The sequence below is a fragment of the Melopsittacus undulatus genome, chromosome 10 (assembly GCF_012275295.1).
Source record: "Melopsittacus undulatus isolate bMelUnd1 chromosome 10, bMelUnd1.mat.Z, whole genome shotgun sequence".
NCBI classification, from domain to species: Eukaryota; Metazoa; Chordata; class Aves; order Psittaciformes; family Psittaculidae; genus Melopsittacus; species Melopsittacus undulatus.
The window spans coordinates 15,025,523-15,048,673 of NC_047536.1; positions in this window are offsets into that span (position 1 = coordinate 15,025,523).

Below are 23,151 nucleotides of genomic sequence, written 5' to 3' on the forward strand. Positions count from 1 at the left end.
ATATTCAGTGCCCAGGTGCTATAGGAAATCCTGCTAGTGGAATGTCCCTTTCCAAGTGCTCAAGTGGTTGGGTGGCTTACCCAGCCTTCAGCTTGGCAAGAGAGTTGAGAGGAGGAGAAATGTCTTTTCCCTCTTCCTGTGCCTTCTTTATTAGCTTCTTTTTAAGGAATTAAAGAAAGATCCTCAGGAGGTGGCATTTCACTCTATTGCTGAAATATATGAAGTTGTTCTTCTACCCCAGCAGCATTGGCTCCTTTCCTGTAGACAATGACATATCAAGCTTGCTGAGGTCTGTCCCATGTGAAAACACGCAGAACCATCTCATCCCATGAAATTAAAAGGAAGAGTTGGGAGCCTTACACTGTCTGGGGAAATAGTGCCTTACCACTGTGCAAATACGTAAAAGCAAGCACACAGGAGACATCAGTCCTGTGCAAAGTATTTGATTTGCTTAATTTAAGCAAAGGCTCAGATATTTGATTTAGACTTCCTGGGTGAATCTCCTCATGGATTTTTGTTCAGAGATTCATGGCATGGGAAGCTGGAAGCACATTAGATTAGGTACAACTCATCTATCACCAGCCAATAAATGCTGCCCAGCTCATTTCTGTTTGGAACATCATAACTCCTCTTTTGCTAAAGCACATCTTCCAGACATCCTGCCTTTGTTTGAAGACCTCAAGAGATAGAAAATCCAATTCTGCCCTTCATAATGTGTTAATCACCTTCATCACTCAGTGCTTTGTTTCTGGTTCAGTTTAGCTGACATGCAAACAGCCATGAGGGCTTGTTAGCACATTATATTTGACAGGGTTTTGCTCTGAACACATTTGGAATAGACTCTCATTTTCATGGAAGTGTTTGCCAGGATTTTAGCATCTCAAGTTTGTGACTTTCTCAGTGTGACCCTAAGATGTTTGCAAACTTCCTGAGATTGGTGACAATCTGCTGTTGTGTCTGGGAATGTGTGCTCAGTTAATTTTGTTCAGACATGCAACTTGTTTCTGGGTCATGGTGTTACTGAATCATTAACATTTCCAGATCTTTTCTGTATCATGTCAGCGTATTAAAATCTGTGAGATCTGGATCGTTTCTTTATTATTGTTTATGGGTATTTATTATTTAACCTAAAAATGCCATCTGGAGCCTGATAATACTCTCACTTGTTGATTCCAAACTCAATGCTTGTTTGTTATCTAAAGCTGTGATTGTAAAACATAAGTATAACATGGGAGCGATTTATTTTCCAGATCAAATTTTCTCTCAGCAGGATTAAAACTGCCCCAGCAGTAAAGAGTTTACAAACTCACTAAAGAACTGTAATAACTTCCCTTCGCACTGCCGGGTCAAGGAAAGGTAATACATGTTTCCAATCAGCTTTGAATTGAACTCAAATTGTAGGTTTTATTTCACTTTAATCCGTATGTGAGTTCACGTTAAAGGTAAGAGAAATCACAGCACTGGAACCATGGAGTAGAGTTAATTAAATTCTGCAGCTCCTTTTGGATTAAGCCCTGGCTTTGCTTATGCAGAAAGGCTTCCAGGGTGCTTCTGAGAGCAAGACCAACTGGGAAATGGTTCTACTGGTGCAGCAAGGACAATGGCAAATACAGTTGTAGTGACCAGGTGGAGTGCATTGAGAAAAGCCTTGTGACACTTGGGAAATAGTTCTTCTTGCTGAGCTATCCACACACACACACACATCTTCATTTACTCTTCTCCTCCCTGCCCCAGTGATCAAGGACAGGTTGGATGGAGTCTTGGATGCCATGGTCTAGTGTGAGGCATCTCTGCCCATGGCAGGGGTTGGAACTGGATGAGCTTAATGTCCATTCCAACCCAAACCATTCTATGATGCTCAGCTCAGACCCAAATGAGCTCTTTCTCCAAGGCAGACCCCACTGCAAACGCTGCTTTTAGAAATAAGAAATGCCTCTTAGTCCTCCTCTATTTCCTACTTACTGTGGGAATTGGTCATTTTTTTTTCATTTGGATTTCTGGTTTCCTGACCAATCTTGTTTTAAACGTGTTCTGGGAAAAAGCTTCTAAGTGGGAGAGACTTTGCTTTGACATGCTTCATGTTCAGTCTGCATTTCACTGTCTTGCAGAACAGGGACCTGAGCTCCGGTCACTTTACAGAATCAGGTGCACTGAGCTCTTGCTTATCCTTTGGCAGGTCTCATTCAGAAATGCAGTGTGCAGATGTGGGATGCTGCATGCACTTGGGAGGAGATGCATCTTGAAGCAATAAATGCTTTTTTAATGTCATTTTGGTTTGGGTTTGTTGTTTTATTTTATTTGCCCAGCTGACAGGTGCTCTTAGAGCATCCCCAATACTGACAGCAGTGTTTGATGCAGGTCAAGATGATGGCTGTGGCTCACCCCAGATTGTACATCACTGGAGACACGTCAGATACACACAGCACAGGATTTGGGAATCAGGTGTCTGGCTACTGCAGGGAAGGCAATTTATTTCTGCATGTGGGCATGAGGCTATGTCCTTACCATCATGCCAGGCTGATCAGCAAGGTACAAACCTCAAGAAAAATGTGGTTTTAATGTGTTTCGAGTGATGGATTTCACTCATTGTGAGCAGTTTGGGAAGTTGAATGCTCACCAAACCACCCAACAGAGAGAGCTCTCTTGATGCTCTGATTTCTGGTTGTCACTACTTCTATCTGCATCCAGGGAAACTAATTTCTCTTCCCACATGAAGCTGGCAGTGCAAGGGTTTTCTGCCTGAAAATGAGTCCTGTTCCAGAGTGAATTACACTCAATGTGTGAGATTGTGAGAAAGCAAACCTTCCTCAAGCACTAAAATGTGACATTTTAAAAACCTGGATTTTAAACTAATGCACTGTGCACTCATGTTGCCTCATGCAATGAAATGAAAGTCTCCTTCAAACAGCTTTATTGTTCTTAAGCTTCCCACAGAATTTCAATGAGAGTACAAGTCACTTAAGCATCAAATTCCAGATTTGGTGTCTCCTGAAGTTTCTTGGTGGCTTTAACAGGCCTTGGATCAGGCTCTGAAAGATCACCTACTGGGATGCCAATAGCGACTGGCCTTCCTGTGTAGGCTTGGAGCTTCACCTTCTGCAGAAACACATCCACCCAACAAAGGAGTCCTTCAGACCTTGCTGAGCAGAGCTGAGTTTGTGCCAAGGAGCTCTTCAGTTTGTCATCACATTTCAATAGCAAAGTCTCATTTTCCTGCATTCCCCTGCTCAGATGCTTACAAGAGCTCTCGAAAGTTATTTGTCCTCAAGGCCACAGGTATATGAAGAAGCTGCTTTTATAGATGCACCTAAGAGCCTTCCCCCTGTTTCTCATCCAGCTACTTCATTTCCTCTCTATCCAGAAATGTCCTTGGTTACTCTGAGGTTCCATTCCCTCCGGTTTCTTTGCTGGCAAACACAGATGCTCAAGTGCTCTGTCCCCGGTGTTTAGAGGTGATTTCAAAGTGGTTCACCACAATTCTCCTTTTGATGTAAACACTTCAGAATCGCTTCAGGAAACTGAAATACTTGTACATCAGCCAAGCGGGTTTTGATGATAATGATCTTGTGTTTGGTGCATCCAAGTGCCTTTGACTCAAATGGTGTTCTTTTATATAACAAGCTTTTTGCCCTCAATCATTTCCTGACTGCAGATTTGAGCTTTACTTTTTAACAGATTTGGAGCTATGAGCACACTCCTGTTTTCTCTGTTAACACTCAAGTGTTAAAACAATTCTTTTCCCATAAGCTCTTATCTCAGAATTAACCTGGAGAGTCATTTGTGTTGCTTTGGTCTGTACAGTTGTCCACTCACTGAAACAAAACTAATTCAGGTCTTGCTTCTATTCAGTCACCTCTGGTTTAGCTCTGTTTATCTATCAATCCAGGTTTGAGGCAAATCAGTTCCAGGTTTGAAGCAAGAAAGCTCTTTTGTGAAAGCATCCCTAACTACATCCATCATACTTGGATTCCAGAATCTCTAAAAAGGTGCAGTCTACCACCTAATTGCAACCACAGTCTCTTCTCTTTATACTGGTGCCTTTCCTTGGTCGCATTTCTGAGGTCAAATGCCAGGAGAAGGTTAATATCCGAAGGCTCAAGGCAAGTAGGCTGTCTCCATATCCTTCAGCCTGAATCTGTGTGTGCTCTTTCAATGAACAGATCATTAACTTTGCAATGCAGCTGCTGAGAAATGCCTTGAAATCCTTCAGCTCTCCAGTCAGGGTGATAGCAGCTCATTAGAGCGCAGTACCTGAGCCTTCTGTTCAGAGAGGGTTTGGAGAGCACGGCTGGTTTTTCTTTCTGTGTCATCAGAATCAGGAAGGAAATAGCGCTCGGCTGATGTTTTATGTCCTTGTGCAGAATGTGGTGACCTCAGAGCTGAAGCACTTGCAAAGGCATCCTGTCCTGTACCAAAGCGATCAAGAATACATTACACAACACAGGAACACTAGCGCACATTGGGTTAAACTGGAAATGGACTTCCTTTCTGGGAGCTACCTTAGGAACATACAAGAACTATTTGATATTCTCTAACAAACTGAGATTTAAATTTGAACTAGCAAAATCCATCTTTCTATTCCTTTCTTTCTCACCACTGCTGCAGCATCTTACTCCCAAGCTACTGCTCCTGAACCCATCACTTCACATCAGTCTCCATATCTAGAAAAGCCACATGAACAGCTGATGAAATTCCTCTTTATGAGCTGATTACATGTTTTGTCATTTCTCTAAGCTGAATATGTCCATATTTTTGGCATATGTTTCATTCAGGTTGGACCCAAAACTTCATAGATGAGAGGTAGATGCTGATGTCTGCAGTGCTTGCTCCTGAGCTGCTCCACTGGGAGGAGGAGAGTTTCTTCCATCAGTAGTCCCATGCTTGTGCATGCAGTGGCTTATCCCTATTACTGGTTATGAATAACAGGCAGATAGTTGCTTTAGAGGAGATTTGCCTAATGATCAAATGGGTTCCTGGAGCCAAAACTTAAGAGTGAAATCCAGCTATTCCATACAGAAATGTGGCAAGACTGTGTATGTGTCTAATGAGCAAAGGAAAGCCAGTGAATGAGTTTCCCTGGGGCATCTGCAGGAGATAAATTCAGCCTTGCTCCTTCTAATGGGTGTGTGAATTATGTGGGTTGTTGCAAGTGCATCTTGGACACAGCTTCCAGAGATGTCAGTGTGGTCCTTTGTCTCCAAAGGGTCCACGTTGCTGTTCCTGGGTGCTGAGCAGCTCAGAGTGGCGAGGGAGCTCCACACAGTGTGCAGCTTCCCCCTTCTTAAGCCAAATTTCACAGCCTGCAGCTGGTTAGAGCAGAGCTCTGGGATCAGATGCGTGAAATTCCAGGTCTGGAGTGGAGCTTGCAAAACCTTAACTGCTTTGTGATCTGGGTAGTAAATAGAGTGGAGAGGGAGCTCCTGCTCCCAGCATGGACCTGCAGTGGGTGTCGGAGGGGCTCCAGCTGAAATCCATGGTGGCTTCATTTGGCCCATCAGATTTATTAAACTCACAGCAAGCTGCGAGGACCATCTGTTTCCCAGGGACTGCAGAGATGAGTGGAGCAGGGAGGAGAAGGTGGCTTAGGGGGTAATTGAAAGTCTTGCAACCACGTCTGGTTTTCTTTGAAGGAAAAGTGATTTTAGGCAGGCTCTTTGTCTACAGCTACAGATTATAAGTGATGGGGTGCATTTGAATGCATTACCATGTGGTCGGATGACATAGTAAGACCTGATAAGACTTATTTCACAGATGATGCAAGGATCTAGTGCTGCTCCTGAAGCACGGATGTGACAGAAACAAGGAGGAGAACAGGCAGGAGAACAGCGCAAGGCTTAGCTGTGCACCAAGGAACTTGCCTTAAGTTGGACTTTTACCTTAAGCAGGAATTATTTCTGGCTTTAGATTCCATCCCGTCCCTGCTGACATGTGGTTAGACGGAAGTAGAGCAAAAGCAGTTTAAAACCAAGAAGAGTCTGAATTGGAAGGGACATAATGGACAGAGGGAACCTAAGCCCCAAGGAAATGATGACTTCAGAAGGTTAAACCCCTTTTTCTATACCTAGTCTGTTGCCTCCAATGGTGACAGAGGAGCAGGATCTGAGCTGTACCTCCTTTTGATGAGATTATTGCCTTATAGAAGGTTGAAAAAATACGTTATAGTAATTTTCATTAATTTTGTCTGAAATGAGTTGAAATATGTTTCTGTAAGCAACCAAGCTCATTCTTAACTCTCCCTGTTACACATTCAGCAAGAATTTATAAGCAATGTTTGAAGTATTCATACCCTCGCCTATTGTTCCTGCTGAAAGCCTCTGTCCTGGAAAAAGAATTGCACTTCCTAATGCTCATCCACAACACTGTAAATCAGGAGCTGGGGTGAGTGCGAGCACATCCTCTCCTGCACTGTGAATGTTTCTTCCTATGTATAAGGGCTACTTCTCTCATCTTAATTCCTTGATGATCTGGAAAGAGACACGGTTTGGTCCCTAGGTAGAAAGATGTGCAGAGCTGAGGAGATGCTGTGGGATGTTCCCAGAGTGGGCAGAAGCAGCAATCCCAAACCACACCGCAGCCATGCAGATACATCCCTACCACAGACAGGCTGCGGTCACATTGTGGGACTCCATACAGACATCCTGTACCTACCTGAGAACTGGGATGCATCTGGGGACCTTGCAGCCTTCCTGGCAGGGTGCAGGAGCAGGGGAGAAGCTCTCAGCACAGCCCAGTCTCCTCTGCAGCCTGACCTTGTGCTTGTGCTGCCTTTTCTCCCTTTCCGACAGTACCTCCCATCTCTGGGATGTGAAATGTATCTGCCACGATAATCAATCACAGCTAATGAAGCAAACCTCAGGTTAAATGGGAAGAGGGGATGATCCAGTCTGTGAGGGGAGCATCAGAGCTGTGTGTTCCCATCAATTTCATTTGAATGCACCGGGCAGGGAGAGGGCAGTTCTGCTCTCAGGGAAACTGGAGCAGCTCCACTGAAGTCTGCTCCTTCCAGATTTACCTTCATGGATCTGAGAGCAGAAACTGGCCTGAAGTATGTATAAAAATTTATTAAAGCTTTGGGACAGATTGTGCTTTGCTTGAGCATGTGGAGGGGGAGGGAGCAGGAATTTCCCTCTTCATTCCCACAGGAAAGTGCTGTAGTCTCTGGCATTAAAAAAAGCAGGACTTTTAGTACATTTGTCTAAAATGACATCATCGAATGGCTCCAGGAAGGTCAATTTGAGCTGGCTGGAAAAGGCCATGTTCAACCTCTGGTCCCCAGCCACTGCTTCCATGTGTCCCAGCATCCCAAGGAGCATCCCACTCAGGAACAAAAGGTGCAGATCCTCCACCTCCCCATGTGTGATGTCACATATCCAGCAAGAAAGCCATCAGGTAGATGGCAAAAATACTTATTTGGACACAGTTTGGTAGATCCAGGATCTGCTCTTTTCTCAGCTGCAAACACAGTTCTCCCAAATCCAGCAAGAGCTCAAGCACGTTCTTGGTCTTCTCTGGACAGGAGGATAACATAAACTCTTTGGCCCTAATGGCTCATACTGGCTATCCCACAAGGGATAAGTGGGAGAATGCTGCTTTTCCAAATATATGGAAAAGAACTTAAGTATAGTACTGAAAATATATATAAATACAAGAAAATGATGGAGATGATGAATAATTCTGCTGACATCACAGTGCCTGACCTTTTGCCTGATCCTTGTTTGCACTAAAATTGCAGTGTCTCTGCTGGCGTTCCCTGTTCCCAGTGGGAACGCCCTGGGGATGATGCTGGCTTCCTCCAAACCTGTCCTGAGAAGCTGAGTCATAAGGGGGGTGCTGAGCAGGCAGCTCTGTGGGCATCATGCCTGTCCTCTCCAGGTGTGTGATGAGGATGTGTCCTGGTTTGAGCAGTAGCAGTCATTTTTCTCCTTCTTGATAGCTAGTGCAGTGCTGTGTTTTGACTTCTGGGGTGGGAACGGTTGCTGATAGCAAGTATGTTTTGAGTTACTGCTCGGGCGTTTGGTTTGTCCAAGGCCTTTTTTCTGAGCTCATGCTCTGCCAGGGAGGAGGGGAGGCCGGGAGGAAGGAGAGACAGGACACCTGACCCAGGCTAGCCAAAGAGGTATTCCATACCATAGCACATCATACCCAGGAGGTAACCGAGAGAGACCCAGAAGGGCTGGAGCTCTGGGGGGATGGAGGAGGTATCGGTTGGTGGTCTGTCAGGCAGGGTGGTGTGAGCTATGGGTCGGTGGCTGGTGAGTTGTTGTATTCTCTTCACTTGTTATTGGCTTTATCATTATTATTTGTAGTAGTAATGGCAGTAGTGTTTTGTGTTATGCCTTAGCTATTAGACTGTGCTTATCTCAACCCGTGGGGGCTACATTATTTGGATTCTCCTTCCTAACTCTCCAGGGGTTGGGGGAGAGAGGGGGGGAGTGAGTGAACGAGCTGTGTGTGGACTTGGTTTAAACCATGACAAGTATGCAATAGTGGTGTGACTCTGTGGGGAACACCGGGACTCTGCATTATCCAGCATGGAAATAGGAATACAGTCATCCATCCTTTGGAGGTGTAAAGCTGTATCTAGTCTGTTAAAGTGTATTCTCTGTGTTATATCTGGAGGATCTTGTATGGGGAGATTGGTGGGTGTCAGCCTGCAGCACCCATAGGTGCTGCAACAGGATGCACTTGGTTCCGCAGGTCCTTCAGGAAGCAGAAGGCTGTGGGTTTTGTGCACTGGGTTATGACAGCCCTGAGGATAAGCTGAGCTATAAAACTGCAAGAAAATATTACCTGTGCACACTGGAAAGCCACCTGAAGTCACACAGAGGGACCTGCACACTCTGCTTGGTGCTGGGGCACGCTGTGACTGAGTTTGTTTGCGAAGAGATTGAACATCTTCTTTACATTGCTGATTTACTTCCTGAGGAGTAAGTAACATAACACATGCTACTCTCCTATTTCACAGTAATCCTTAGCCTTTGTTGTCAGAAGACAAGCCAAAGGTGCACATTTTTCAAGGAACTGTTTGAATTACTTTCCTCATCCTGATTACTTTCCTTCACTTTTTCCTTCATCAACCATCCTTTGGGTATTAACCTTGTATTTATGCTCACATTAACCAGGGTCAGCATCAGAAAATGCTCTTGCTCTTGCTTTTGCTCAGCCACCTGGAGAAACAGAGAAAGGAGACAGTACCAGACACACACTAATTTCTAACACGTGTTTCCTGCCAGCACTGGCCTCAGCAGCTCAACCACAGGTCACCAGAGAATGACTGCAGTCTGAGTACAGTCTTTGCATGCGAATGAGAGAAAGCTCTGCCGTGGAGTGAGTGTCCTGGTAAGCATCAGGGTGAGAGAGAGAAGGAAGCCAGGCTTGGTATAGATTAGTGAAGATGGAGCTTTGTTGTTGCCTTCAGTGTGACCAGAGTTTGGGTTTGAATACCCAGCAGTCTCCTATGACAATGAGAACACAGGGAGTGGAGGAAGCTGCTTTCTGCCTGCTGAGGGTGGGATGTATGTAAGGATGTGCCCGGTTCAAACTCCTTGGAAGTCCTGATGACTTCAGAGATGGATGTGGCCAGGAGCAGTGCTCACAGAGGAGATCAAATTCCTTATAAAGGATAATGATGTGGAAACTTTTCTGCCATTTGCAAATGAAGACAGAGCAGCCCCAAGCCTGATTTCTCATGGAAGTGAACTTCCTACCGCTTGTATCCCTCGCAATACCTGCCCTCTCCCATCTCCTCTGCCCTCCTGTAATGTTTGAATCTATTGATCAGTTTTATCCAATTGAAAAAGCAATAGGAAAGCTCAGAGATAATTAAATTCTTAGGAAATTATCAGAGGAGGAAGTGATGTATGTTCATAATGAGTGAGGAATGTTACAGCACCAGCTAACGCAGAAGATGCTCTGGAATCCTTATGTATGATCAACCCCAGAAAAGACTACTCCTGCTTCACCTTTAAAGTCAATCACAACAAAAAAGTGTGGAGAGATACAAGCTTTATGAGTTTTGCTGTTCACAGCCTAAATCACTGTGTTAAAACTCATTAAGAAGTTAATATTCTGATTTTTAGCTTATTTGGGGGGGGGGGGGGGGCAAGGTTTATAGCAGTGGGAATCAGGATAAGAAGGAACCAGATCACTGAGGCTGCAATGCCAGAACCTTTCCTACTGCCAAGCTGGGAAGATGTTGCTTTCAGATGCACCTTTAGGTGCAACCCTTAGGCAAGGGATGCAGTACTCAGTGAGCGCCTGCCTGCCCCAGGGCTCTCCTCACACCGTGTCTCCTTTTGGAACCCTATTCTGCAGACTGGGAAAAGCAGGATCTGGAATTCTGGGGCTCTGCAGGGGGAACCAGCCTCGCCAGGTTTCCATTACATTATTTCTTGCATCTTCTCTTATTTCAGTTGATGTGAAACCTCTTTCTGGAGGTAAAAGGATACAGTTGGAAATGTGATGTTGGAGGGAAGCCCTTCCCCACCCAGCTCTGCTCCTTAGCCTCTGGAGCAGAGGGATCACAAGTCACTTCTGACTCTATTTCTTCCATGCAGTAATTCCAGAAGAAGTGACTTCTTTTTAAACTGCCTTCCTTGTTTTTGGAGTTCCTCTCCTTGCTTCACTGCAGGGACTATGAAGCTTGCTACACACTGAAATCCTTGGCCAGTTTTTAAATGCTATCTGTCAGTTACTCTTCATTGGCCACTGAGCAGGGCTGTCCTACTCTGAGTCAGTTCTTCATTAGCAAGGTTTAATAGGACCTGTGTTTATCAGCCAGAAATAAAGCAGTAGACACTCCATCCATGTCTGTGGCAGTAGGGCCCAGGGCCAGTGCAGGGATAAGTGGACAGGGACAACAGTGGGAGACTGGGCAAAGCCAACAGCATTAAATGCACTCAAACTCCTTTCTCTTTTCACCTGCAGGCCTATAGATGTACAGCCTGAGCCAGGGCTGTGCTGGCTCATGGACCCAGGGAAAGGCTGATACAGCCAAACAGCTGCACATTCCTAGCGTGGGTTTAAGCAGTCACTGGGCAGGATTTTAAAGCCTTCCTTTCAAGGCACAAGCAAACCTACAGTTACTTTTTTATGTCCCAGCATCTGTCTGCGATACAGAAACCTCATTTATCACTTCCACAGCACTCTGGTGCTGCCATAAATCCCCAGCACTTCAGAACAGGTTGCCCAGTTCTGGCTATCCCCAAGGCAGTGACAGGCTCCATAGGGCAACCCCTGCCCTGTGGGTCTGAAGCTCTCCAACGCTGAAGGTTTATTTAATTTGCATTCCTCCTATGACTCAGCCTTCAGAAATGTTCCAGAAGGCACTATGAATGGGTGAGATGGTTGCATTTTGCTCTAGTTCTCGTTCCATGTTCCAGCCTGTTTTCATAACCAGGTATCTGCTGACATGAGCATCTTCTTTGGAAACACCATGCAGCATCCCTTCCATGATACCCACACTCATTTCCCTAGGTGTGGACATACAGCTTTGCTGTCGTGGGTTCTGTCTCACCTCCTCAGGCTGACCCTAGTAATGAGAAGTTAATTATTCCCAGTGGCAAAATGCAGGGCCAGAAAGTGCAATTCCCCAAGCCATGACGTGGCTATGACTGTTGCCTCATGGTACCCATGGAGCAGACAGGTCTGAATAGATGCTGCTGGCACTATTTGTTTCTCCTAAAAGCAATATATATACGTACACATACATACATACATACATATACATGTGTACATATACATATATATGTGTGTACATATATATATGTATATATGCACACTATATATGAATATATATATGTGTTTATATATACACACGCTATCTATGTATATAATTTTTCCTTTGTGTTTACCCAGGAGCCAGCAGATTTCCATTGCTGGAAACTCATCCCATGAATTCCCACTGCACCAATCCAGTGCCGGTCACAGAGGAGGTGGGAGAGGAATGCTTTTCGCTATAAATACATGTGGGAAGCCCAGCTAGCCAGACCTTTCCTGCCTTTCACTGCCAGCTTCAGAGGCTCCACCTCGCATCATCCCTTCCCCTTCAGCCTCTGGCAGCTGAGGGATGCTGCTCAGACCACAGTGGTCAGGTTGCTGCTTCCAGTGCCAGCATGGTGCCATCCATCCCTCCCTCAGACACAGTGGGATGATTTACTCCCAGTATTGCTCCTGGATACTTGGGCGAATGGAGACACAAGGATACATGTGTGTATCCTTGCTGCACTGCACAGCTCTGAGAGCAGGAGTGCTGAAGTGATGACACAAAACTGGCAGCTGAAACAACCTCACTCCAGAAGATCCAGGACCTCTGCATGGGTTTTCTGCACAGCCCAGGGCTTTTCATTTCATTTTTACTGTAACTACCTTCCATGGTCCATAAACTATATTGTTTTCATTTAATTCTGGGAACATAATGAATTTCTGTGGGCTTGTTTCCTGTTCAGTGCAATATCTTTGCTAGATGTGAGGTTTATTTCACAGGCTAGTTATAAATTCGCTCGAACTCCCAATTGTTTCATCTTGGGAGCAATCAATAAAAAGGAACATGAGGGAGATTTTAGACCCTTCACATCCACTGAAATTCAGGGATGTAAATCTGTCATCTGACTCTTTTTTCCTACCCTGAGTGCTGAGTAATGTTGGAAAAATGCTAAACCTCATAGTAGTGCCTCAGTGTGCCTCTAGAAAGTGTGAAATTCTCCCTTCTTTTCCCCCAAAAGAGTCTCAAGCATGAAAAAAAGCACATTTGGTGCTGTGAAAAGGCATTGAAAAACTGCCAGAAATGAAGGGTGCATCACTGACAAGGTCCTTTCCATATGCAGATGGATATATATATATATTGTCCTTCACCTCATGCCCTTACCTCAGCTCAATCTCTGCCTTATCACAGCATCAAATGGGTAATATCTGTTTTCCCCTCAGTTTCCTGAACACTTGATGAAGGCCACAGGATAAAAGCTAACCTTCCTGCAGCTGCCCCTTCTGTGCCTCCTCGCTGGAATACCCAGATTAAAGCTAACATCTGGCTATCAGCACATAGACTCGGAGCAGCAGCCATAGATTTAATTCCCTAGATTTATCCCCTTTTATTTTTGGGCCAATAGTGAGAACCCTCCAAGCACTCGTTTGAAAAGCTTGCCAAAACCCTGCCTCATTCCTCTTTTCACTTGTGCAGGCCACTTGGAGATGGCTGCTGGTGTCAGTCTGGTGTGAATAGAGGGAAAATCAGGCACAGGCTTCCCAGGTCACCAAAAGCCACTTGGGAGGCTCCACAGCATCATGGTGGTTTTACATTCAGCCTGGGGATGCTGCTTGTGCCATCAGATGCTGCTTAAGGAGGATAAAAATATACCCTCATCCAACCCAGTTCTCTTATGGCCACATTTCCTTGGTTTTCTCCTCAGTGCTATGGTTATAAAGAGATTTTCATCCTTTTTATGTGCTTATATCTCAGGGAGATGGGCTGAGTACCAGTGTGTGAAGCCTCAAGGCAGGCTCACAAGTGATAGGATGGGGTGCGGCAGATGCAGCCCCACAAAGCTCCTGCAGGTCTCTTGCTGCCTATAGCACCCATTGTGGGACTAAGAGCCAGCTGATTCCTGCACATCTTCTATCCATCCCATTTTTTCTTGCTGCAATCCTGCAGAGCCACTGATAAATGAGAATTTCATTGTGCTGGGATGGATTTTGTTTTGTTTGAAGGCAGACCCAGAAAGCTGGTGCTTTGTTTTGCTGAAGATTATTTTACTCTGGCTTCTGTCTCCTTTGCTGACTTTGAGCACTTCTCTTTATTGCCGTGGGCTAAATGCAGAATCAACAGGATCTGCTCCTGGGATGCAAGAGGTGAGTATGGCTCATGAAGCAGCAACAAAAGCTTGAAAAGCCCCTGCTCCCACTCTCCTGAGATGTTGTGATGACTGTAGGAGTGCTCTTCATCTGTTTCAGTGTGGAGTGAGCTAAACTCACATGAACTGTCACTAAAGCAAACTAATGAGTTGGTGAGGAAGTAACTTGCAAAAGCAAATTCTGCATCCAGGTGTGTTACCAGCCCCGTGCAGCTTTAATAATAAACCAGGTCTTGCCACTGAATTCAGGCGTAATTTAGGACACGGTGCTATTGGTTAAAAGTACAGGAGGATTTTATTACATCCCTACACAGCAGATGAATGGATTTGTATTGATTTTGTATGGTTTTTCTATCTCCTTCCCAGCTCAGTTTAAACCTCCCAGCCTGAATGCTTTGTGATGGAGCAGCAGCCTGAAGTGTCAGGAGCTGGGTGAAATGTGGATGATCAGGGTTCAGTGTCTGTACAAATCCCCAGGTCAGTTGCATCACCAGCCTAAGGGCTTTAGCTGAAGTAGAAAAAGAAAGGACAGAGTTCAGACCCAGCAGTTACCACTGGCTTTTGATCTCTTCAAGTCATACATCCCCTGTGCTCACTCCTTCAGTGAGATGCTGAGATGGGGTGAGACTGACCCCACTGCTGAGCATGGGTCTGTTTGAGGTGGGATAGGTGAAGGTGGGAAGATGAAGATGGAGCTTCAGTCATGGGGTTTAACTGTCCTTTGCCCCTAATATGTGCTCCCATCTCCTGTGCTGCTGTCTGCTTGGGCACTGCCTGGAAAGGGGAAGAGGGATGCCAATGAGGCCAGGCTGCTCGTATGCATGCAATGTCTGGGACATAGAATCATAGAATCATAGAACAGTTTGGGTTGGAAAGAACCTTAAGACCATCCAGTTCCAACCCCCCTGCCATGGGCAGGGACACCTCACACTAAACCATATCACCCAAGGCTCTGTCCAACCTGGCCTTGAACACCGCCAGGGATGGAGCATTCACAACCTCCCTGGGCAACCCATTCCAGTGCCTCAGCACCCTAACAGTAAAGAATTTCTTCCTTATATCCAATCTAAACCTCTGCTGTTTAAGTTTCAGCCCATTACCCCTTGTCCTATCACTGCAGTCCCTGATGAAGAGTCCCTCACTGGCATCCCTGTAGGCCCCCTTCAGATATTGGAAGGCTGCTATGAGGTCTCCACGCAGCCTTCTCTTCTCCAGGCTGAACAGCCCCAACTTTCTCAGCCTGTCTTCATGTGGGAGGTGCTCCAGCCCCTGATCATCCTCGTGGCCTCCTCTGGACTTGTTCCAGCAGTTCCATGTCCTTTTTATGTTGAGGGCACCAGAACTGCACACAGTACTCCAGGCGAGGTCTCACAAGACATGGATTTACACAACTTGTCTGGAGAGCTGTGAAGCAGACAGCACCATAAGACATAGATCCAGAATAACTGGGAAGGGAGCCTGGGTGTGAGCACAGATGTGGAATCATTTCACCCTTATTTTCTTTTTCAAATGTGGTTTGAAGCTCTTGTTATTTCAAGGAGGGGGAACCCACAACAGCCTCACTCCTTTGTGTTTCATTTGTGTCTCGGAGCTGTCCCAGCTCACAGACTGTCATGGCAACATGGAGGAGCATGAGGGAGAGCTGGCTGCTGGGCTGCATCCCCAGCATCGTCCCTGTGGTGATGAGCGGCTCTCACACGGGACCTATCCTGCACTGCTGTGGTTCAGAGAGGGGCTGCAGCTCCCCTCATCCCACCCAGCTGGTGGAAGGGGCCTCATACAGCTGCACAAGGCTCCCCTCGGTGCTGCTGCTGCTCAAGAGGTGATGGATTTGTTCATTTGCTTATGCTCTTCAACTGGAGGCGGTGTCATTCTCATGTGCCAGGTCCTTGCAGGCAGAATTTGTCTGTAGTCATTTGGTGCTTGCATTAAATTCATCAAATACACAAACTATTCCTGATGGTGAATCCAAGAAAACCAAAACGTTTAGGAAGCACTTTTGGAGGATGATTCAAACCCACCTTTGTGCCCAGCTCTGATCATCCCATCTCACCCTGCTCAATCTACCAATACAGGCTGGAAACACCATGATTCCCGGGGCTTTGCTCTTCCCAGAAGTTGAGGAAACTCCATGGAAAAGCTTTTAACCTGGTGTTTTTGTGCTTCCATTCCCAGTTTTGTTCACAACACGCGGGAGGGAAGGTCCATGACAAAATCACTGTGGGAGCAGACACAAAGCTGGGTAAGTTGGATGTTTCAGTGGAAACTTGGACCTAAATCCTCATTTCCCACTCCCAAGTGAGCTTGTCTTCTGGCTCAGGTTTCTTGCAGACTTTTTTTAACTTTAATTTCTTCTTTCTGGCCTTTCTGACGGGGATTCTTTGTAAACTGAAATCCAAATCCCAGCCCGCTGCTCAATGGAGATGCTCACACTTCACGGTCCAGGGGCACTGCTGCTCTGCATCACGTCTTATGCTCGGGGCCACCCACAGAATGCTCCTCTATGAGCATTTAGAGGGAGTTTACTCATGGAGAAAGTTCTTCCCTACCTGTAATAATGAGAGGTCAGTTAATGCCCAGAAGCACAATGATGGGCACCATCCTTTCTTGCACACCAGAGCCACATCCTAGCCCTGCTGACATCAGTGGCGAAATGTTCATACCCTGTCTCATCCCACTTTCATTTCTTATTATTCCTATCCAATCTATCAATTTATTAGTCCTGTTTATTCCCCCCACCTGCCTTCTCCTCTGCCCACCAGCATGTTCCTTTTATGCCCCCAATCTGGTGGTGCAAAAGCCTTTTCTGTTTATAGCATCCACAGTACAGGGCCCGCAGTAAATCCAAGCTCCAGCTGGGAACATGGGCAGCTTTGTGTGGCAGCAGGAGATGCGGGTCCTTCCTCCCTCCCCCAGCCTCTGCCTCATTTATATCTGCAAATCTGTGATGTTGCCTTGAAAGAATCCGCAATGACTCATTGCCTCTCCTGGACCTACTGCCAATAACAGAGTTATAACCAGTTAATTAACTGGAAAGTCTAATTACTTAAAATTCAGCCCTTTCCAGGGATTTTGCTGTTGCAGGAGAACGCCAAATAATAACTGTGCTTTTCAATATGCCCTTGCTTTATTTTTCTTGGGGAACATACAAAAGTGATGTGTAAATATTGCTTTCTCCAGTGAGCGCACTTTATTATCCCTTTTCCTTGAGCTTTCATTAAAAGCTGCTCCCACCCCTTCTTTAACTCGAGCATATAAATAAATAACGCCTGATTCAAACAACCTCAGCCATAAAAACCTGCTTGAAAAGAATCTCAAGCAACTACCACATCTGGAATAATAGTCAACATATTTCAGAAAGAGACTTCATTTTTCTCACACAGGATACTAAATCACGATGGCTCCATGTGCCAAAAATAACACAGTGGGATATGACTATGGGAGGACGTGAACCTATAATGAGGTTCAATAAAGTACTAATCTTATGGGGTAATGCAATCTGGTTTGCTTTTGCTTAAGGAAAAGCCTGTGTGTGTGTGCGTTCATACATGCTGGTGTGCTTTTTAAACAGGATTCTGGTGTCTTCTTTCAGACTTTCTTCCCTGCTTTGCTATGCAAATAAATATTTCAAAGCTCATTAGTTTTGTCCCAAATTAGCCTAATTCCAGGCAGGATGACAGATTCCACCTGCCCCATCATTTAAACACAGGAAGAGTTAATGGGGCAATCTACTGTTGTGGGAGAGGAAGAGATTTACCATTTACAGAGCATCTCCAGCACAGCACCATTTCCTCATGTTTGACATGAACGTTTTGGCTCCAGTTCATCCCCACTTAGAAAATGAACCCCTAACTATAGGGGCAGGTATTAAAATCATTCCTGATCTTGGGGAAATAAAGATGAGTCCCTTTTTGCACCATTGAACTGAGGCAGAGATAAAGGTAACAAGAATAATGAGAAATATGGCACAAAACTAACCAAAGAGCAACTCTGAATTACAGAAAACTCACTTTGAAGCTGAAACCCCTTAGTTTAGAGTTGATGAAGGGAAAGGGGGAAAGTCTTATTCCTTCAGATGTTCTTCTTTCCATAGCGGAGGAAGACTGGCCGGGAATGCTGTGTGCCCACTGAGGGGTGACAGACTTTGTCTCCATTTTTCTGGAAGCCCATTTCCCTGGTGATATCCTCCATCACCCTACATCTGGATCCTCCAGGGTCCTGCTGTGCAGTGGACAGGATCTCTGGACCAGGAGGACAGTGCTGAGGTGGTCACACACAAACACAGGATGGAGGATCCCACCTTGCTTTTACTCGCCTTCCCTCCCAGGTCTCACAATCCCAATGGAGGAGGCACTTTGCTTCCAGCTGGTGTGAAAACAGTGAAATAGGTCACTCTGATGAGCAGGAGCAGAAATGGGAATGCAACCCAACCCTCTGAAGCCCCATCTAATGCATTACTGGACATTTTTAGCTCACAACATTCTTCCCTCCCTTTTCCAGGAGTCTGATAAAAACGTTATCCAGCATTTGGGCTTGTTATGACACAAGAAGACATGATACACGGATACCTTGGCTCAGGGAACGCTGTCCTGGGAGGCTTTTGTCAACCATAACTCACCCTCTCCACAGACATCTTGATCCCCAGCACAGTGCCAGCCCCTCTGAGTAGCCTATTTACTATGCTGTAAATAGATCTAGCTTCAACTGCTATATTTTTTGCCATGTAATCAGTCTGCTTTCATAAAAATTCCCCTCTCTTGGCATTCATTCACATGTGCCTTACAAATGTGCGCGCTGGATTGAATCAGATGTGTGGGAAATAGATATTTTTTCCATATGGATCCCAATATACCATAAAAGGCTTTCCCCTGCCCCCCTCTCCTGCAGTCTCTTGAGGGTATATATCATAACAATTGAAATCTGATGAGAAAATGAAGAAAAAGCTTGGTGTTCATATCTTCCAAGTAGTTTTCCAGAGTCCTGCTGCTGAAAGGGGCATAAATCATTAGCGGTACTCAAGCAATGCTGTTACCTGAATACACAAAACGTGTTGAGTTTCTTGCTACTTGGAAAAGGAAAAGTGTTGCAGCCACATAAATGTCCTGGAATTGTCATTCGGGTTATATTTTGCTGTAGAAGTTAGGCATGCTTGAGGAGATGGTAGCCAAAAAGGGGGGTGCAGGCCATTGTAGGCATCTTTTGGCATGAGGAAGGAAAGCTGGAGCATTTCAGTGCTTTTCTACCCTGGGTGGTGTCCAAACTGGCATTGCCCCGCCTTAAACGGGCTTCCAGACATGTCAGTGTACTGGCAGCATCCCATGGGATAAAGCTGATACAAACGACATTCACCACAGTGTGTCTGCCTGCAGCCATCACTCTCTGAACCCTGGCACCAAGGGAAGGGAACAGAACAGCCAGCAAAAGTCTTCTTCAGACTAATAGAACCTCTAAGGTCACAGAACTGAAGCTCTCCTGCAAGCATCCTCCTAGCACAGGGCCTGGTCTAACCCGTCCTCTTGACACAATGCAACTGGTAAATCCCAAACAAGTTAAATTAGTAAAATCTTTGACTAAAAAGTAACTTTTTGTTAATGTTGTTTCTTTGTAAGTGAAACATCTAAAAATTACAAACACAAACTCCCCTGGACAGTTCTAGGCGACAGTGAAAAATAGGTGATAATTGTTATGAAAATATGACCCAAATCATTCACTTCCCACCCCAAATTTTGAAGTCAAAAAACAAAAAGTGCTTTGAAAATACCCATCGGGTTTCTGTGTATGTGATGAATGCATTCCCAGAAACCACACTCTGCTCCAGGCTGTAGAAAGAAGATAAAACCTGGCACTGAATTATAACTTGTGAGTGACAGCACCTCTGCTTCCCACTGCAGGCATGTTTAGCATCCCACACTCCCAAATCTGTCTCCTCCAGCAACCACGGGGACACCAGGGATGCCTGGAGAATATCAGCAGCAGGACTGGGAATACATCCCATCTCATCCTGCTATCCTCTGGCGTGGTGCAGGGGGCTGTGCAGGAGATAAGAGGAAAACCAGACTCCTTCAAACAACCCACTGGTAACCTGTAGCATCTCTTCTCCCCATGATGTGCCACCTTCCTCACCATAGGATGGCTCCTGGGACGGAACAGGATTTGTTCATAAGCAAGAGTGGCTTTTCCATGCTGCAGCGTCTACTGCCGGCTTTCTGGCTCCATCTTCTGGAAGTGAGACAAAACACAGATTTATCAAAGTCAGAGCTTTTATAATGGGTTTATAACAACACCCTGCATTGTGGGACCTGTGATATGCCTGGCACAAATAAATCCATCCCTTCTATGATGCATGAAACTCTGTAAAGCACCTCTGCAAGGGGAAAAATATGAAAAGAGGTTAAATTAGGTGCAGTGGCTAAATGAAAGCCAAGCTGCAGGTAAGGAGCAGGAGGATAAGCATTTCAGGGCAAGACCACACAGGGTGGCCGTGTGTTCTGGGGATGGGTCAAGCAACAGGGCCAATAGAAACAGCATTTTCTGTCTCCTTTTTAAGTCATCCCCTATTTGGTACAGGAGAACAAGTTGGTCCAACACATCAAAGTGTTCTGGTCACTCGGTGGCCTTTTCATTAGAAACATTAAGAAAGTAAATAGCTGAGAAACTATTCCAGAGATTGGCTGAGCCAGTTTTAGTGCTGGGACCCAGTTTCACTGTGACAGGGCTCTAACCCATCTTCTCAATTCAGAAATCACATCTTTCCTAATGCTATCAGGATGCTCAGCCTCAGGATGTGAAGGATGGAGCACCCCAAGTGCACAAATCATCAGCCCAGCTTTTTGGTGGCATTTCTTTACCCAGTGACAAGATGCTATCACCGAGGACAGGCTGTCCTGAGTGTGCAGAGCACAGGGGATGGAGAGTCTGGCCATTAAATGTTTCTGATAGTGTTACTGTAGGGCTTGGAGAGCAGCAACAAAGCTTTTTCTCCCCTTTTCTCCAGGGAACTGCCCTTTTTAGGGTGGTAGAGCTGGGACATGGGGGGAGCAGAGGGATATGGGAAGTGATGGGAAAGTTGTCCTGCACCTGCACAGAAAGCCTTTGAGGACACAGGAGATTTTCCATTGCTTTATGCTCACTGTCCTCAATGCAGATCCCCTGTCCACTACTTGCCTTTGGGTTTATGCTGCTGAATTTAAGATTCCCATGCACCAAGCTCCCTTTGGCCATGCCAGGCCGATGTTTGCCTGAGATGCTCCAGCTCTGTTGTGACAAGAAGAGCAGCCAAGCCCCAGGAGCACAGGTTTAGAAGGTTCAGGTCTCTCCTTTGCTCTTGGGGCTCATCTTGCCTGCAAAATCTGAGCCCTGCAGATACTCTTGGAGGTACCACTTAATATCATGTGGCCACCCTGATTGCACAAGAGCATCTTTCTCCGTCTCAGGGCTGTAGCCCTACTCGGGACACGCAGCAAAGGACTTTGTTCATGCTCATGGAGGAAAAGCCTTTTCCTTTTTCCCCTCCAGTTTAGCTTTGTACCAGACGGTGGTGCTCGATACCCGCTTTGCCGACCTTCCTCCTGCTGATGCTGCAACCGATGCTTTGGGCTGGTTCCAGGGTGCAGAGGCGGGGGGGGGAAGGGGATGCATCTCAACTTGGGATGGACCATTTTGGGAATATCTAAGCTAAAGTACCTCTGAACAAATTGATTTTGAAAGAACTTCTGCAGAGCCAGCCCTAGAGGTGCAGCCCATTGAAAATCAAGGCATAAATAACCTCAAGTATAGGAATCTATTAATTCCCTTTATGCCACCTGTAACAGGCTACTTACACTGAGCAGAGATTGACAGATTTGGCCTCTAAAGCGTTGCTAAAGGTTTTACTTAACTTTATTCAGTTTATTTGTCGTGATCTTCTGGCTCACATTAATCAAATCTTTATTTAAGGATGTTTTAGATATCAAATATCTTTAAGATTATTATTTCAAGTTTGTAAACCCTTATGTGTTAAAACCACAACTAAGAAGCAGGTCAGGGGATGAGGCTGCTCTGTTTTAGAAAGCTTTCTTGCCCTTCATGCCGTGATGGTGTTTTGTGGCATGTGTAGTAGCAGATGGGCTCCTTGGGCAGTGCAGGATCTGCTGGCTGCAGGGCTCAATGCTCCTTCCGCAGGATCAAAGCCTTCAGCAAACCAGGATAACTTCAGATGCAGAAGCACTCTTCCAAATTTCAACTGAGACAAACAGATGGGAAGAGGGTCTGATTTTGGGGGCCAGGAGCTGTTTATTTCCTCCATCAGCAGCATTTCAGCAGCTGTAAGGACATCTCCATCACTCTCCAGCAGAGGCAAAAGCTGCCGCACACATGGTCATACATCCTTATCATACCCATCAGAGTAATTAAGTAGATTATTAACAGTTATCCTGTCTAAAAAGTTATTCTTACAGTGAGGTGATTAACATCCCAAGCCAGCAGTAGTAGACTTCCATGGCTACACTACTGCCACGTTGTCCACATATTGGCCCTGAGCCACCACAAGACACACGTGAGGGAAAAGAAGGACATGAGCACTGGTGCTCACTGGAAAAGCTGTGGAATGAAATACTGGATTTCCCAGAAGTACCTCAAAAATGTGCATACTGGATTCCCAACCATTTTAAATGGCGGTGGAATTCTAATCCCACAGACATCGCAGAATCACGGAATAGTTTGGGTTGGAAAGAACCTTAAGACTATCCAGTTCCAACCCCCCTGCCATGGGCAGGGACACCTCACACTAAACCATATCACCCAAGGCTCTGTTCAACCTGGCCTTGAACACTGCCAGGGATGGAGTGTTCACAACCTCCCTGGGCAACCCATTCCAGTACCTCACCACCCTAACAGTAAAGAATTTCTTCCTTATATCCAATCTAAACTTCCCCTGTTTAACTTTTAACCCATTACCCTTTGTCCTATCATTACAGTCCCTAATGAAGAGTCCCTCACTGGCATCCCTATAGGCCCCCTTCAGATACTGGAAGGCTGCTATGAGGTCTCCACGCAGCCTTCTCTTCTTCAGGCTGAACAGCCCCAACTTTCTCAGCCTGTCTTCATACATCTTGAGAGCCTCGCCTCCTTTCCCCACTTCCTTGCCTTTCCACATATAAATCTTTGTCTCTGGGTGTCTGGTGTGTGACTTATGGTTTTTAAATGCTTATTTTGGCAGTGTGCAGTGCTGGGATGTTTCAGCTTTGCCTGGAGGCTGCAGCAGGACTCTCTCTCCTTGGAGATAGGTTTAAATATGCATGACTTGGACAAGAACTTCCTGGTAGAA